The sequence below is a fragment of the Nymphaea colorata genome, unplaced genomic scaffold, assembly GCF_008831285.2.
Source record: "Nymphaea colorata isolate Beijing-Zhang1983 unplaced genomic scaffold, ASM883128v2 scaffold0682, whole genome shotgun sequence".
In the NCBI taxonomy this organism is placed as follows: Eukaryota; Viridiplantae; Streptophyta; class Magnoliopsida; order Nymphaeales; family Nymphaeaceae; genus Nymphaea; species Nymphaea colorata.
Window position 1 is genome coordinate 10,001 of NW_022205188.1, and position 15,000 is coordinate 25,000.

Here is a 15,000-nt window from a genome sequence, read left to right on the forward strand (position 1 = left end):
CCTATGAGCAAACACTTATGATACTGGAACTCATGCCTTATCGAGCATGTTACCCCATTTTCAAATTAGTTTATTCCGCAGCAGCAAATGCTAGTCACAATAGGGGTTTGAAAGAAGCTGATTTATTTATTAGTAAAGCCGAAGTCAACGAAGGTGTTATCGTCAAAAGGTTAAAACCGCGAGCTCGGGGACGTAGTTACCCAATAAAAGACCCACCTGTCATATAACTATTGTATTGAGCGAAAGACCTAACTTCAATTTAAAAATATTTGATTTTCAAACATGACTTTTAGTTTAGAAAGAGAATATTGGTAGGTAGATATGGGACAGAAAATAATCCACTTGGTTTCAGACTTGGTACAACCCAAAGTCATCGTTCCTTTTGGTTCGCACAACCAAAAATTATTCCAAAGGTCTCCAGGAAGATGAAAAATACGGGATTGTATCAAGAATTATGTACAAAACATATGAGAATATCCTCAGGTTTTGAAGGAATTGCACGTATAGATATTAAAAAAAGAATCGATTTGATCCAAGTCATAATTCATATTGGATTCGCCAATATGTTAATAGAGGGTCGAGCCCGAGGAATCGAAGAATTACAGACTAATGTACAAAAAGCTTTCATTCTGTGAACCGAAGACTCAACATTGCTATCGCAAGAGTTGCAAGACCTTACGGGCAACCTAATATTCTTGCAGAATATATCGCTCTGCAATTAAAGAATAGAGTTTCCTTTAGAAAGGCAATGAAAAAAGCTATTGAATTAGCTGAACAAGCGGATGCAAAGGGAATTCAGGTACAAATTGCAGGACGTCTCAATGGAAACGAAATTGCCCGCGTTGAATGGATTAGAGAAGGTAGGGTTCCCCTACAGACCATTCGAGTGAAAATTGATTATTGTTCCTATCCAGTTCGAACTATCTATGGAGTATTAGGGATAAAAATTTGGATATTTTTGGATGAAGAGTAATGGCTCCTTTTCTTGCGATTCTATTCATGGATACTTATCCATGGACAGGGCAAAAAACTCAATTTAGTTTAGGTCTTTTTCCGTTTAGTCAAAACGGATCAATTATATATGTTTGAATAACAATTCGATTTACCACTTTGATATGATAGAATTGCTATGCTTAGTGTGTGACTCGTTGGGACTAAAAGAAAGAATTGGACCCTACCTAATATAAATATAAATTAATAACCAGCTCATTGCTTCGTATTCTCAAGATCCAAGGAATCGGTCATTATATGAGATAATAATCATATATTTGTAGCAACTGAAATCCTTTTTCAATAAAGTAAAATGAATCTTGATTGATTGTGTAAGTTGTGAAACCAAAATAGAGGGATGCGGATGAATGGAAGGATGAGAGAAAGAGAGAAGGGGAAAAGAAATGATATATTATTCCAATATGTATGGTCTATGAATCATCTTAGAAAGGGCAATGTGATAAGGCATCATATACTATAATATAATTCAATTCATCTATAATTGAGATAGATTTCAAAAATAAAGAGCATTGAGTCGATAGAGACTGAGGAGATTGACTCAGGGACAGATTAAATTAGAAGCTCCATTGCAGAATTCAGACCTCGACATTAATGGAGGAGAAGCTATGGGAACGACGGAACCTGTGACTGCGGAGGATTCGATTGAAAACGAATCCTAATGATTCACTGGACGGGATGGCGGAACGCGCCGGGAACGAACTGATTTCTTCGAAGAGGTTATGGAGCGACCCTACGAATAAAGCAGATAAATATAAAAGAGTAAATATTCGCCCGCGAAATTTCATCCATTAAATAATCCTAATATTATTTATTGTTTATTTATCGTTTCATTCGCGAGGAGCTGGATGAGAAGAAACTCTCATGTCCGGTTCTGTAGTAGAGATGGAATTGAGACACTACCATCAACTATAACCCCAAAAGAACCAGGTTTCGTAAACAACATAGAGGAAGAATGAAAGGAGTATCTTATCGGGGCAATCGTATTTGTTTCGGTAAATATGCGCTTCAGGCACTTGAACCCGCTTGGATCACATCTAGACAAATAGAAGCAGGGCGCCGCGCAATGACACGATATGCCCGTCGTGGCGGAAAAATATGGGTACGTATATTCCCCGACAAACCCGTTACACTAAGACCCGCGGAAACACGTATGGGTTCGGGGAAGGGATCTCCTGAATATTGGGTATCCGTCGTTAAACCGGATCGAATACTTTATGAAATGGGCGGAGTATCAGAAACCGTAGCCAGAGCCGCTATGGAAATAGCGGCGCGCAAATGCCTATACGAACAAATTCGTTATTGCGGAATAGGGATATCGGACCAAAGGGATATTTATGAATGATGAAAAATATAATCTATAATCGCTGGTTTACTTATTTCTGGACAGAAAATTTTCTTTTCCCCTCGCCTCTTGCATTGAAAGAACTCAAATAAAGAAAGATGATTCAACCTCAGACCTTTTTGAATGTAGCGGACAACAGCGGAGCTCGAAAATTGATGTGTATTCGAATCATAGGAGCTAGTAATTACCGATATGCTCATATCGGTGACGTTATTGTTGCTGTAATCAAAGAAGCAGTGCCAAATATGCCCCTGGAAAGATCAGAAGTAATCAGAGCTGTAATTGTACGTACATGTAAAGAACTCAAGCGCGACAACGGTATGATAATCCGGTATGATGACAATGCAGCAGTTGTCATTGATCAAGAAGGAAATCCAAAAGGCACCCGAGTTTTTGGTTCGATTGCTCGTGAATTGAGACAGTTAAATTTCACTAAGATAGTCTCATTAGCTCCCGAAGTATTATAAATAATGAACGCTAGTAGACGAGACAATGGGTAGTAGGGTCTTTGAAATGGATAAATTAGTAGATTATGTCTCAGGCATATACCTTTAATGAAAAATAAAAAAGAAACATGTTGATTATATCAAAGCAAAAAAAAAATGATAGTTCGTCATGGGTAGAGACACTATTGCCGATATAATAACTTATATAAGAAATGCTGACATGGATAAAAAGGAACAGTTCGAATACCATCCACTAATATTACCGAAAACATTGTGAAATACTTCTACGAGAGGGTTTTATCGAAAATGTTAGGAAGCACCGGGAAAACAACAAGGATTTCTTGGTTTTAACCCTACGACATAGAAGAAATAGGAAAAGAGCACATAGAAATATTTTAAAGCGTATCAGCAGACCAGGTCTGCGAATCTATTCCAACTCTCAACGAATTCCTAGGATTTCAGGCGGGATAGGGGTTGTAATTCTTTCTACTTCTAGGGGTATAATGACAGATCGAGAAGCTCGACTAGAAAGAATTGGAGGAGAAATTTTGTTTTATATATGGTGAGGTGATCCATCTGGTATACGAATTTGATACGTAACTTCCTATTTATGAAAAGAGAGTAGAGGTGGGTTGTCTAATGTCACTCCTCCTACATTAGTTAATACTTCAAGGAGGTTACCTGGAATGAAAGAACAAAATTGATCCATGAAGGTTTAATTACTGAATCACTTCCCAATGGCATGTTCTGGGTTCGCTTAGATAACGAAGACCTGGTTCTAGGTTATGTTTCAGGGCGGATACGACGTAGTTTTATACGAATACTACCAGGAGATAGAGTAAAATAGAAGTCAGCCGTTATGATTCAACAAGGGGACGTATAATTTATAGACTTCGCAATAAAGATTCAAACGATTAGGTATTTAAATTTTCATGGGGATAAATTTTAAGGCTCAAACACTAACTTAAGGTGAATTAAAGAAAAGAGACTTATTTTCTTTCAAAGAGTAGATTCGGAATTAAGGAACAACAAATATGAAAATAAGAGCTTCTGTTCGTAAGATTTGTGAAAAATGTCGACTGATCCGTAGGCGAGGACGAATTATAGTAATTTGTTCTAATCCGAAACATAAACAGAGACAGGGATAATATTTATAAAAAAAAAGAACTTCACTTTCTAAGAGACCTAATGTACAATAAATAAAGAATTTGTTTTCACATGAAATGGATATATCCGTATATCTCTGACTCATATTTATGAGATGGCAAATAGAATATGACAAAACCTATACCAAGAATTGGTTCACGTAGAAATAGCCGTATTAGTTCACGTAAGAGTGGGTGTAGAACACCAATAGGAGTTATTCATGTTCAAGCGAGTTTCAACAATACTATTGTTACTGTTACAGACCCACAAGGTCGGGTCGTTTCTTGGTCTTCTGCGGGTACCTGTGGATTCAAGGGCACAAGAAGGGGTACCCCATTTGCTGCTCAAACCGCAGCAGGAAATGCTATTCGTGCGGTAGTAGACCAGGGTATGCAACGAGCAGAAGTCATGATAAAGGGTCCCGGTCTCGGGAGAGATGCAGCATTACGAGCGATTCGTAGAAGTGGTATACTATTAAATTTTGTACGTGACGTAACCCCTATGCCGCATAATGGATGTAGACCGCCAAAAAAAGGCGCGTTTAGAAATAAAAATGGAAAAGATTCCAATCCAAGAGAAATAAATAATTAAATGATCTCATCAAATAATATTATATTAGTATGGTTCGGGAGGAAGTACCAGTATCCACTCGGACGCTACAGTGGAAGTGTGTTGAATCAAGAGCAGACAGCAAACGCCTTTATTATGGTCGTTTCGTTTTATCCCCACTTATGAAGGGTCAAGCCGATACAATCGGTATCGCGATGCGAAGGGCTTTACTTGGAGAACTAGAAGGAACATGTATTACGCGCGCAAAATCTGATAAGGTACCACATGAATATTCTACGATAGTAGGTATTGAAGAATCAGTCCATGAAATTTTAATGAATTTGAAAAAATTGTATTTAGAAGTGATCTGTACGGAACTCTCGACGCATCTATCTATGTCAGGGGCCCTAGACACGTAACTGCTCAAGATATCATCTCACCACCTTCTGTAGAAATAGTTGATACTACACAGCATATAGCTGTCCTAACGGAACCGGTTGATTTGTGCATTGAATTAAAATTGAGAGGGGTCGTGGATATTGTACGAGAACCCCAAATAACTATCAAGACGGAAGCTATCCTATAGATGCTGTATCCATGCCTGTTCGAAATGCGAATCATAGTATTCATTCTTATGGGAATGGGAATGAGAAACAAGAGATACTTTTTCTTGAAATATGGACGAATGGAAGTTTAACTCCTAAGGAAGCGCTTTATGAAGCTTCTCGTAATTTGATCGATTTATTTATTCCTTTTTTACATGCGGAGGAACAGGACATAAATAGAAATATGGAGGACAATCAAAAAAGGGCTAGTGTGCCCTTTTTTACCTTTGATGATGGATTGGATAATATGAAAAGAGAAATCATATTGAAACGTATTTTTATTGATCAATTAGAATTGCCTCCTAGGACTTATAACTGTCTCAAAAGGTCTAATATACATACATTGCTGGACCTTTTGAGTAAAAGTCAAGAAGATCTTATGAGAATTGAGCATTTTCGCGTAGAAGACGTAAAACAAATATTCGACATTCTACAGAAGGGTTTCACAATCGACTTGCTTAAAATTCAACTCAGTTTGAATCCCGTTGAAATTTTTTTTTCATTTCGAATGAAAGCACGAAATGAAAAATTATAAATGAAAGACTATTTATTAACTAGAAAATAATGAAATAAAATTTCTATTATTTTCTTATCTTTATCTTATTTCTTATTTTTTATAACTAAACTAACTATAAAATTATACTATAATTATTCTTCCTATATATTACAAATTATTATTCAATTCGAATTGAATAATAATTTGTAATATATAATCAATATACACACTAAAATATACACACTAACGAAAAAAGAAGAAACAAAAACAAAGTCTGTTTTGAATCTTCAGCATAGTCTGTATTCGTGGATTCTTCAGAATAGATCTATAATCAAATGAAAGAGATGTATCTAGGAGGATAAACTTTGAAGTATGCCTAACTAGATACATACGTAATATCCCGCCTTACCTTAGTATTTCAAGATCTATTTTAATTTGAAAAAGACCTAAAGTTAGAGACTTATCAATAGGTAATGTTGCTCCAATACCTAACCAAAGGGCTACTGCCGTACCAATCAAAAAGACTGTTGTAGCTACTGGGCGACGGAATGGATTTTGGAATTTATTAACATTTTCCAAAAAGGGTACTGTCAATAATCCGCTGGTACCGAAACCATTAAAAGAACACCCAATAACTTATTGGGTACTGTACGGAGTATTTGAAATACGGGAAAGAAGTACCATTCGGGTAATATTTCCAAAGGAGTTGCAAATGGATCTGCCGGTTCACCAATCATTGATGGCTCTAGAACCGCTAGACCTACGTTACATGCAATAGTACCTAGAATTACTACGGGAAAAATATATAAAAGATCATTAGGCCATGCCGGTTCCCCATAATAATTATGTCCCATCCCCTTAGCCAATTTTGCTCTTAATACAGGATCATTCAAGTCGGGTTTCTTTGTTATTGGGATAGGTGAATTCTTATGGATCCATCCCCCGAAAGAACCGGACATGATGATTTTTCATCATCCAGCTCGAGCAATAATCAAAGGAATGAAATGGATTCATATAAAATCCATATGCCATCCAGGAAACTATGTTCGTACAAATAAATGCTCAATACCCAAGTAGGCTTACATCGATCATGATCAAATGCTTTTTGGATTGTCTCATACCTTGTAATTGATGCACAATATTGTTTTTTAGAGTCTTCTTACGTACAAAGGATTTACTTGTTACTAATAAAGTCTAGCCTCGATTCTTCCTTAGATCCCGTGTTTCACTCCGATAGTATCATAGATCGGGGTCGATGCAGGGGAAATGAATGCATTCCCTACTATAAGTTAAATAAATGGAAGTGGAATAGATAGAACATAATCTGGATCATGCCACATCACTTATTCTACTAGATCTTACGAAGCCTATTCATGCATGACATGATTCGGGTCTGATCATAGAAAAGATTCTCCTCAAAGGAACCAGCCTATCCTCTTGCTCCGCAGGGGGGCGGCGGTTGGAACAGAGACACATTTGTTTATGAATTCCAATGTGGCAGATAATATATCTGCATGGACCAATCAATAGTTCAAGTCACACACTCCCATAATCCATCCTCTCCTCCGAGAATCCACTTCAACTGTTCGTATCAAATAAAAATACTTCGTGGTTGAAGGGAAATATCCAAATAACATGTCTTATTCTTTTCAATAATCCATATTTATAGCAATGAAATACAAATACTATTTTTTTTGTTCCTACCCAAACAATATATTATATGATCTATTACAAATACCTATGCTCTGTCTTCTCTATAAAGGACCTGAAATACCTTGCTTACGTATCATTGAAAAGTGCATTAACATAAATACGGCGGTAAGAAGAGGTAATACAAAAGTGTGTAAACTATAAAAGCGGGTCAAAGTGGATTGACCCACGCTAGCACTTCCGCGTAATAACTCTACCAAGGGCGATCCCACTATAGGGATAGCCTCAGGTACACCAGTTACAATTTTGACTGCCCAATACCCAATTTGGTCCCAAGGTAAAGAATAACCAGTTACCCCAAAGGATGCAGTCAACACAGCCAGAACTACACCCGTAACCCAAGTCAATTCACGTGGTTTCTTAAAACCACCTGTGAGATAAACACGAAATACGTGCAGGATCATCATTAGAACCATCATACTTGCTGACCATCGATGAACTGATCGGATTAACCAACCGAAGTTGGCTTCAGTCATTATGTATTGAACAGAGGCAAAAGCTTCTGTGACGGTCGGGCGATAGTAAAAGTCATAGCAAAACCCGTAGCTACTTGTACTAAAAGCAAGTAAGTGTGATCCCTCCTAGACAATGAAATATATTGACATGAGGAGGAACATATTTACTAGTTATATCATCTGCAATCGCTTGAATCTCGAGACGCTCCTCGAACCAATCATATACTTTATTGAGATAGGTGAACCGAAGGCGAAGGGACTCCCCCTCTAAGAACCGTATATGAGAATTTCGTCTCGTACGGCTCAAGCGAAAACACCCCAATACTGGTTCTGGTTGCAACGTGCAATAGAAAAGAAAGATTTGAAACCTTTTAGAGACTTCACTTGATTCAATCTTTCCAGATAAAATGAGGGAACCAAAACTCTAAATCTCTTCTTTGTGATGATAGCGCCAAAATATCAAGTTGGCTCATCCTATGTTGATTGTTACAGGCCTTTTGAATGTTCTCTTACCCTATTTTATTTTTGTTTATACGTAATACATACGAATTTACTATTGATAGGAATTATCTTGTTGAGACCCTATGAATCAATTGAAACCTCAGATTCCTACTAGAACCACGATGATTCAACAAAGAACAAAACAGAACCAAAGAGTTCTCTGAGTAGGAACCCTTTCGTTTGATCATCACTTCACTTATTCAATGAACAGATATAATAACTAAGAATCCATAGAAATATTTGTCCTGTCCCTCGCTCAGCTCAAACTAAGCATGATTCTGAAGGAAAAAGGTGGTTCGATTTCTGAAACGCCTCATTGAAAAGTTAATTGAAAAAAATAATAGTAGTTGGAGGCCGGTCACGAGGTATGAATAGTAGGTATGAATCATAGTTTAAATAGTTCTTAATCTATTCCATATAGTCCGTGCTCCAGATACTAGACTGACTATCTGACGGGCTAGAACCATCTCTCTCGATGAGATGACAGACTTATTCTCTGTACTATCAATAGGTATAACAAGTCACACACTCATATTCCGGAAATACCGAAACAAAAGAATTCCGCGGTCGAACTACCAAACAGAATGAGATGACCTAGAAATCCGAATCCTAAGTGATTCTTTTTTTTATTGAAAGTTAGGACTTATCCGTTCTTCTGGACCTAACTTAATGAAATACCATCCAGTAAAACGGAAGAATTATAAATCTCCAAATAATAGATAGGAATACTGCAAATAGAGCCATTGCGACACCCATAAGGGGTGTAGTTCCCCATCCAGGGGCTACTTTACCATATTCCGAATTCAATGGTTTTAATAAATCGCCTACAATAGTCCGTCTTGGCCCAGATCTGGAACTACCCTCAATGGTTTGTGTAGCCATAAATCCTATTCCGTGCATTGTTTGAGATCTGTTGACTTTGTATACGATTCCGTTGTAAATAAACTATCTTATCGTAGATCCATCGTGGTCTTGAAATCACTTAATAATGGAAACTGCAACTCTAGTCGCCATCTTCATATCTGGTTTACTTGTAAGCTTTACGGGGTATGCCTTATATACCGCCTTTGGGCAACCCTCTCAACAACTAAGAGATCCATTTGAGGAACACGGGGACTAGTTGAAATGATGACCCTCCTCATCGGAGGGTCATCATTTCAATTGAGATAATGAAAAATCATTTCATCTTTTTATTTGGAACCTTAGGCGGTTCTCGAAAAAAGATAGCAAAAAATATTATCCCCAGAGTCGAGACCAACAGGAATGTATAAACCAATGCTTCCATAGATTCGATCGTGTTTTACAATTATAGCTTCCATACCTGTTCATTTGGGATCATTTCCCAGACAAGTAAAGGTCAAGAGTAATAGGTGATGATTCGAATTAATATTTCTCCAGTACCCTATATGAAACATAGGCTAGACATATGAAAGAAATGTTGTATCAGACTACTTGTCTCCTTGTAGTTGGATCCCCCAGTTTTTGGAAGGTTCCAAATTCCACTTGAGCATCTAAATCTGGGTCGATACCAGCAAAAACATCTCTGAACAAGGTTCTAGCACCATGCCAAATGTGGCCGAAAAAGAAAAGCAAAGCAAACGAAGCATGTCCAAAAGTGAACCAACCCCTTGGACTACTACGAAAAACACCATCGGATTTCAAAGTAGCGCGATCCAATTCAAAAATTTCACCCAATTGGGCACGTCTAGCATATTTTTTCACAGTAGCAGGATCATTATAACTGACTCCATCGAGTTCACCACCATAGAACTCAACAGTTACACCCACTTGTTCGACACTATACTTGGATTCTGCCCTTCTAAAAGGAACATCGGCTCTCACAATTCCGTCTCCATCTACCAAAACTACCGGAAATGTTTCAAAGAAGGTAGGCATACGACGTACAAAAAGTTCATGCCCCTCTTTATCTCTAAAGACAGGGTGTCCTAACCACCCAACAGCTATTCCATCCCCGTTGTCCATTGAGCCGGCTCTGAACAATCCTCCTTTCGCCGGATTATTACCGATATAATCATAAAAAGCTAGTTTATCGGGAATTTTAGACCAAGATTCCGATAAACTCAGATTTTCAGCTAGCCCGGCGTTAACTCTTCGATATATTTCTTGCTGGAAATATCCCTGATCCCACTGATAACGAGTAGGACCAAATAATTCGATCGGAGTAGTCGCTGAACCATACCACATAGTTCCAGCAACAACGAAAGCTGCAAAAAACACAGCAGCGATACTACTGGAAAGCACAGTTTCAATATTGCCCATACGTAATGCTTTGTATAGACGTTGGGGCGGGCGAACACTAAGATGGAATAGACCCGCTAATATTCCCAAGGTGCCCGCTGCAATATGATGAGAAGCTATCCCCCCGGAACAAAAGGATCAAAACCCTCCGCGCCCCATGAAGGACTTACAGGTTGCACTTTTCCGGTTAGCCCATAAGGATCAGACACCCATATTCCAGGGCCATACAAACCTGTTACATGAAATGCACCAAACCCAAAGCAAGCCACCCCAGATAAAAATAAATGAATTCCAAAGATCTTGGGCAAATCCAAAGAGGGTTTTCCCGTACGTTCATCACAGAATATTTCTAGATCCCAATACACCCAATGCCAGATAGCTGCCAAGAAGCACAAGCCAGAAAACACAATGTGTGCCCCGGCAACACCTTCGTAACTCCAAATACCCGGATTGGTTACAGTTCCTCCTGTAATACTCCAACCGCCCCATGAATTGGTTATTCCTAAACGAGTCATGAAGGGTATAACGAACATACCTTGTCGCCACATTGGATCAAGAACGGGATCAGAGGGATCAAAAACAGCTAATTCGTATAGAGCCATAGAACCGGCCCAACCAGAAACTAGAGCTGTATGCATTATATGGACAGAAGCAAGCGACCAGGATCATTCAATACGACAGTATGAACACGATACCAAGGCAAACCCATGGAAATACCCCTTCATCAAAGAAAAATAGACACTATGTAACTTTGTCACATTGGAAAGACTATGCTATGGACCTCATTCAGTGATTATCTCGGTGCAAGGGTTCACATTTATTACGTGCCGCAGGTGATAGTAATAATGGAACAATTCCGTTCTGTTCGCAGGAACAAAGAGAAGCAGATTTATTTTATACCCGATAAGTACCAATACGCAATGGGGGATTGGTCCCATTTTTTTAAGTGAATCCATTAGATACTTGTTCATCATTCGAAGGATCCGCTCCGTCCCTAAGAATTTTCTTTTTTTCATTCTGTCTTCCTACATGAGTCTTCCAATCTATGTATAAAATATGATAAACAAAAATATTATGAGGACAATAAACCCATTGTTACGTTTCCACATCAAAGTGAAGTATAGTACTTAACCCCGTTTTCTTTAATGTAATGCCCATTGGTGTTCCAAAAGTCCCTTTTCGGAGTCCTGGAGAGGAAGATGCAGTTTGGGTTGACATATAGTGCGACTTGTCGGACATATTGGGTCATATGGGATTTCCCCGTTCTCTCCCCTGATCGAGATATACTCTCTTTCGCCTAAGAAAGATTGATTGAATCATCAAATCAATTCAATAATTCGGAGCGTGAAATGTGCAAATGGATCAATTCGTTTGAAAGATAAATATTATCTTATCAATTAGAATAATCTATGGTTGACTTGGAACAATAAAATGAAGTATCCAGGCTCCGTTCAGAAAATACCAAATGGGTAATATTGATTACAACTTCTATCATCTATCAGAAATAAGACCATAGGAGTGATCTCAAACCACTAATAAATATAAATGTGATGAATACATCGAATACTTGGTTGGTGGAAGGCATAAAAAAGTCGTAAGAAAAAATAAGTGGTACTGGGGTCATTTGTCCTATATGTGCAAATGGAATTCGGGCGAATCTTTACCCGGAGTAGAGCATAAACCTAAAATAAGTGAAGAGGCCCATTCAGGAACAAGAAAATGGCATCGCGATTTGGATCTCGATGAAACAATACATCAATCAAAAGAATACATCAATAAAAAGATGTTCAGTGAATTCTTTTTTGTAGGTTAGGAGGGCAAACCAAAACTAATTTTTGTGGAAAATGCAAATGAAAATAAACCCCTTCGTCAGGAAAACGCCTAAACTCAAAAAGAATAGGTCTGGAATCGACACATTGATTATTTTTTTTTCGAACTTTTTTGAACCGTATGTATCGAAAGGTGCGTGTACGGTTCTGCGGGGATACAATTTTTCCTAATCAACCGACTTCATCGAGAAAGATTACTTTTTTTAGGCCAAGGCGTTGATAGCGAGATCTCGAATCAACTTGTTGGTCTCATGGTATATCTCAGTATGGAAGATAATACCAGGGATCTCTATTTGTTTATAAATTCTCCCGGCGGATGGGTAATACCGGGAATAGCTATTTATGATGCTATGCAAATTGTTCCACCAGACGTACATACAATATGCATGGGATTAGCCGCTTCGATGGGATCTTTCATCCTGGTCGGAGGAGAATTTACCAAACGTCTAGCATTCCCTCACGCTCGGCGCCAATGAGTTTTTATTTGACTTGAAGAAAAATAAGACTATGCCTTCGCCATATGGAATATATAAGTAATAATAGCATGGCACGTTTAGTTCGATATGAGCAAATCATTATTGCTTCTTCATAACATGATTATGTATCGAGATAGTAGTATGAAACAAAAGGTTAGTCCCGATTTGATCTTATTCCTATGTTATTTATCGGGGGTCCATTTCAGCGTCACAAACAACCCCTTTTCCTTACACAACATGAGTCTGAATATTTCTAAGCATGAAAAGAAAGGGATCATTTTCCTTATCATTTTTCTTATTTAATCAGACTCAGACCAGAAAGAAACTTTGGGATTGCTGAATCATAGAAGAGAGATGAATATATTATCTAAAGCAACGGAACCATCATAGTATTTTTTTGTTCCTACGAGGAGAAGGGTGGTAAATGGATCATCCAACGATTTGGATCTGATAGATCTATTTGTCTCTTTCTTTGATGTAAGAGAAGAGTAGATTCCATTGCGGAGCCGTATGCAATGTGCAAAAATTGCCTGTACGGTTTTCTATCTTTTTTTATTTTTATTTATTCTTTTCGCTCCATTTTGCGAGATAGAGGAATCGTTCATTATGACATATTATAATCAGGGTTATGATCCACCAACCTGCTAGTTCTTTTTATGAGGCACAAGCAGGAGAATTTATCCTGGAAGCGGAAGAACTGTTGAAACTTCGCGAAATACTAACAAGAGTTTATGTACAAAGAACGGGCAAACCTTTATGGGTTGTATCTGAAGACATGGAAAGGGATGTTTTTATGTCAGCAACAGAAGCCCAAGCTCATGGCATTGTTGATCTTGTAGCAGTCGAAAATAGCGCGGATTTTGTGTAAATCGGTAATTCTACTTCGAACCATGGTTCGAAGTAGAATCTTCAACTCAAATGAAAGTAATTCATAATCATCAGGTTAGGATCGATCTAAACCAACCGATTCTATATACGATTCAGCATGCCAACTATTAAACAACTTATTAGAAACACAAGACAGCCAATGAGAAATGTCACGAAATCTCCTGCTCTTCGAGGATGCCCTCAGCGTAGAGGAACATGTACTAGGGTGTATGTGTGACTCGTTCAGATCATGAACTGTGACCTAAACTAAACCATTTTTCCAGTATCAATGACCAGTGCCAATGAAAATGAATGGGGTAGAATGGAAGAACTACATTTTTAAAAAAGATCTAATCTATCATATACCTCTATTGTGTATGGAATTTATGGTTTCCATTGGTGCAAATCCAATCGCCTTGATTTGAATTTGGGATGAAAAGCGATTCCTCATTGGTAGCGAATGGTTATCCATTAAGCGGGGAAATAGTATTTAAAAAGCATAAAGTTATATTGGTGCTCTTACTTATGAAAGAACGGACTGATAGGGTCAGCTACCTAGCCAACCTTCATAATTAAATACCGTCACTGTATGGATAGATCTCGTTGTGAAAAGACCTATTACTGGCTAATTCATGGGTAGAGCCAAATGGTGTGAACTGTACAAGTTACCAATAACATTGATTAAATGAGGGAAAGGGCTCCGGTGTATAGATAGGACCTCGCCGTTTAAGAAGTAACCATAGAAACGATGGAACCCACTATTTATTCATGGGGAAATGAACTGCCTGTAAGAAATAACAAATCGTGGTTGGGAAGGTTATAGTAGCAAAAGAAAGCCATCGGAATTTTTATTTTATACACCGGAAGAATCCGTTTTGCTTAGACCAAGAGAAGGAAAAAGAATGACTGAAAGAAAAGAAATGAAAATCAATTAGTTATTCATGAAAATCTTATTCATCAAAGTCCCATTTTAAACTATGACAAGAGTTAGACGTGGATATATTGCGCGGAGGCGTCGAAGGAAAATTCGTTTATTTGCATCAAGCTTTCGAGGAGCTCATTCAAGACTTACTCGAACTGCTACTCAACAGAAAATAAGGGCTTTGGTTTCCAGCCATAGGGGTAGAGGAAGGCAAAAGCGAGATTTTCGTCGTTTGTGGATCACTCGGATAAATGCAGTAACCCGCGAGAATGGGGTACCCTATAGTCGATTAATACACGATCTGCGCAAGAAGCAGCTCCTTCTTAATCGTAAAATACTTGCACAAATAGCTATATCAAATAGGAATTGCCTTTACATGATTTCCA

General features: G+C 38.1%; 4 pseudogenes; 1 reads left to right on the plus strand and 3 right to left on the minus strand.

Moving 5' to 3' along the window:
• Nucleotides 1–2,449: 2,449 nt before the first annotated feature.
• On the plus strand, nucleotides 2,450–5,588 carry LOC126409634 (DNA-directed RNA polymerase subunit alpha-like; annotated as a pseudogene).
• A 41-nt stretch (nucleotides 5,589–5,629) lies between these two features.
• LOC126409638 (cytochrome b6-f complex subunit 4-like) lies at nucleotides 5,630–7,061 on the minus strand (annotated as a pseudogene).
• Nucleotides 7,062–7,198: 137 nt separating this feature from the next.
• LOC126409636 (cytochrome b6-like) lies at nucleotides 7,199–9,600 on the minus strand (annotated as a pseudogene).
• On the minus strand, nucleotides 9,016–11,262 carry LOC126409637 (photosystem II CP47 reaction center protein-like; annotated as a pseudogene).
• Between the last annotated feature and the right edge of the window lie 3,738 nt (nucleotides 11,263–15,000).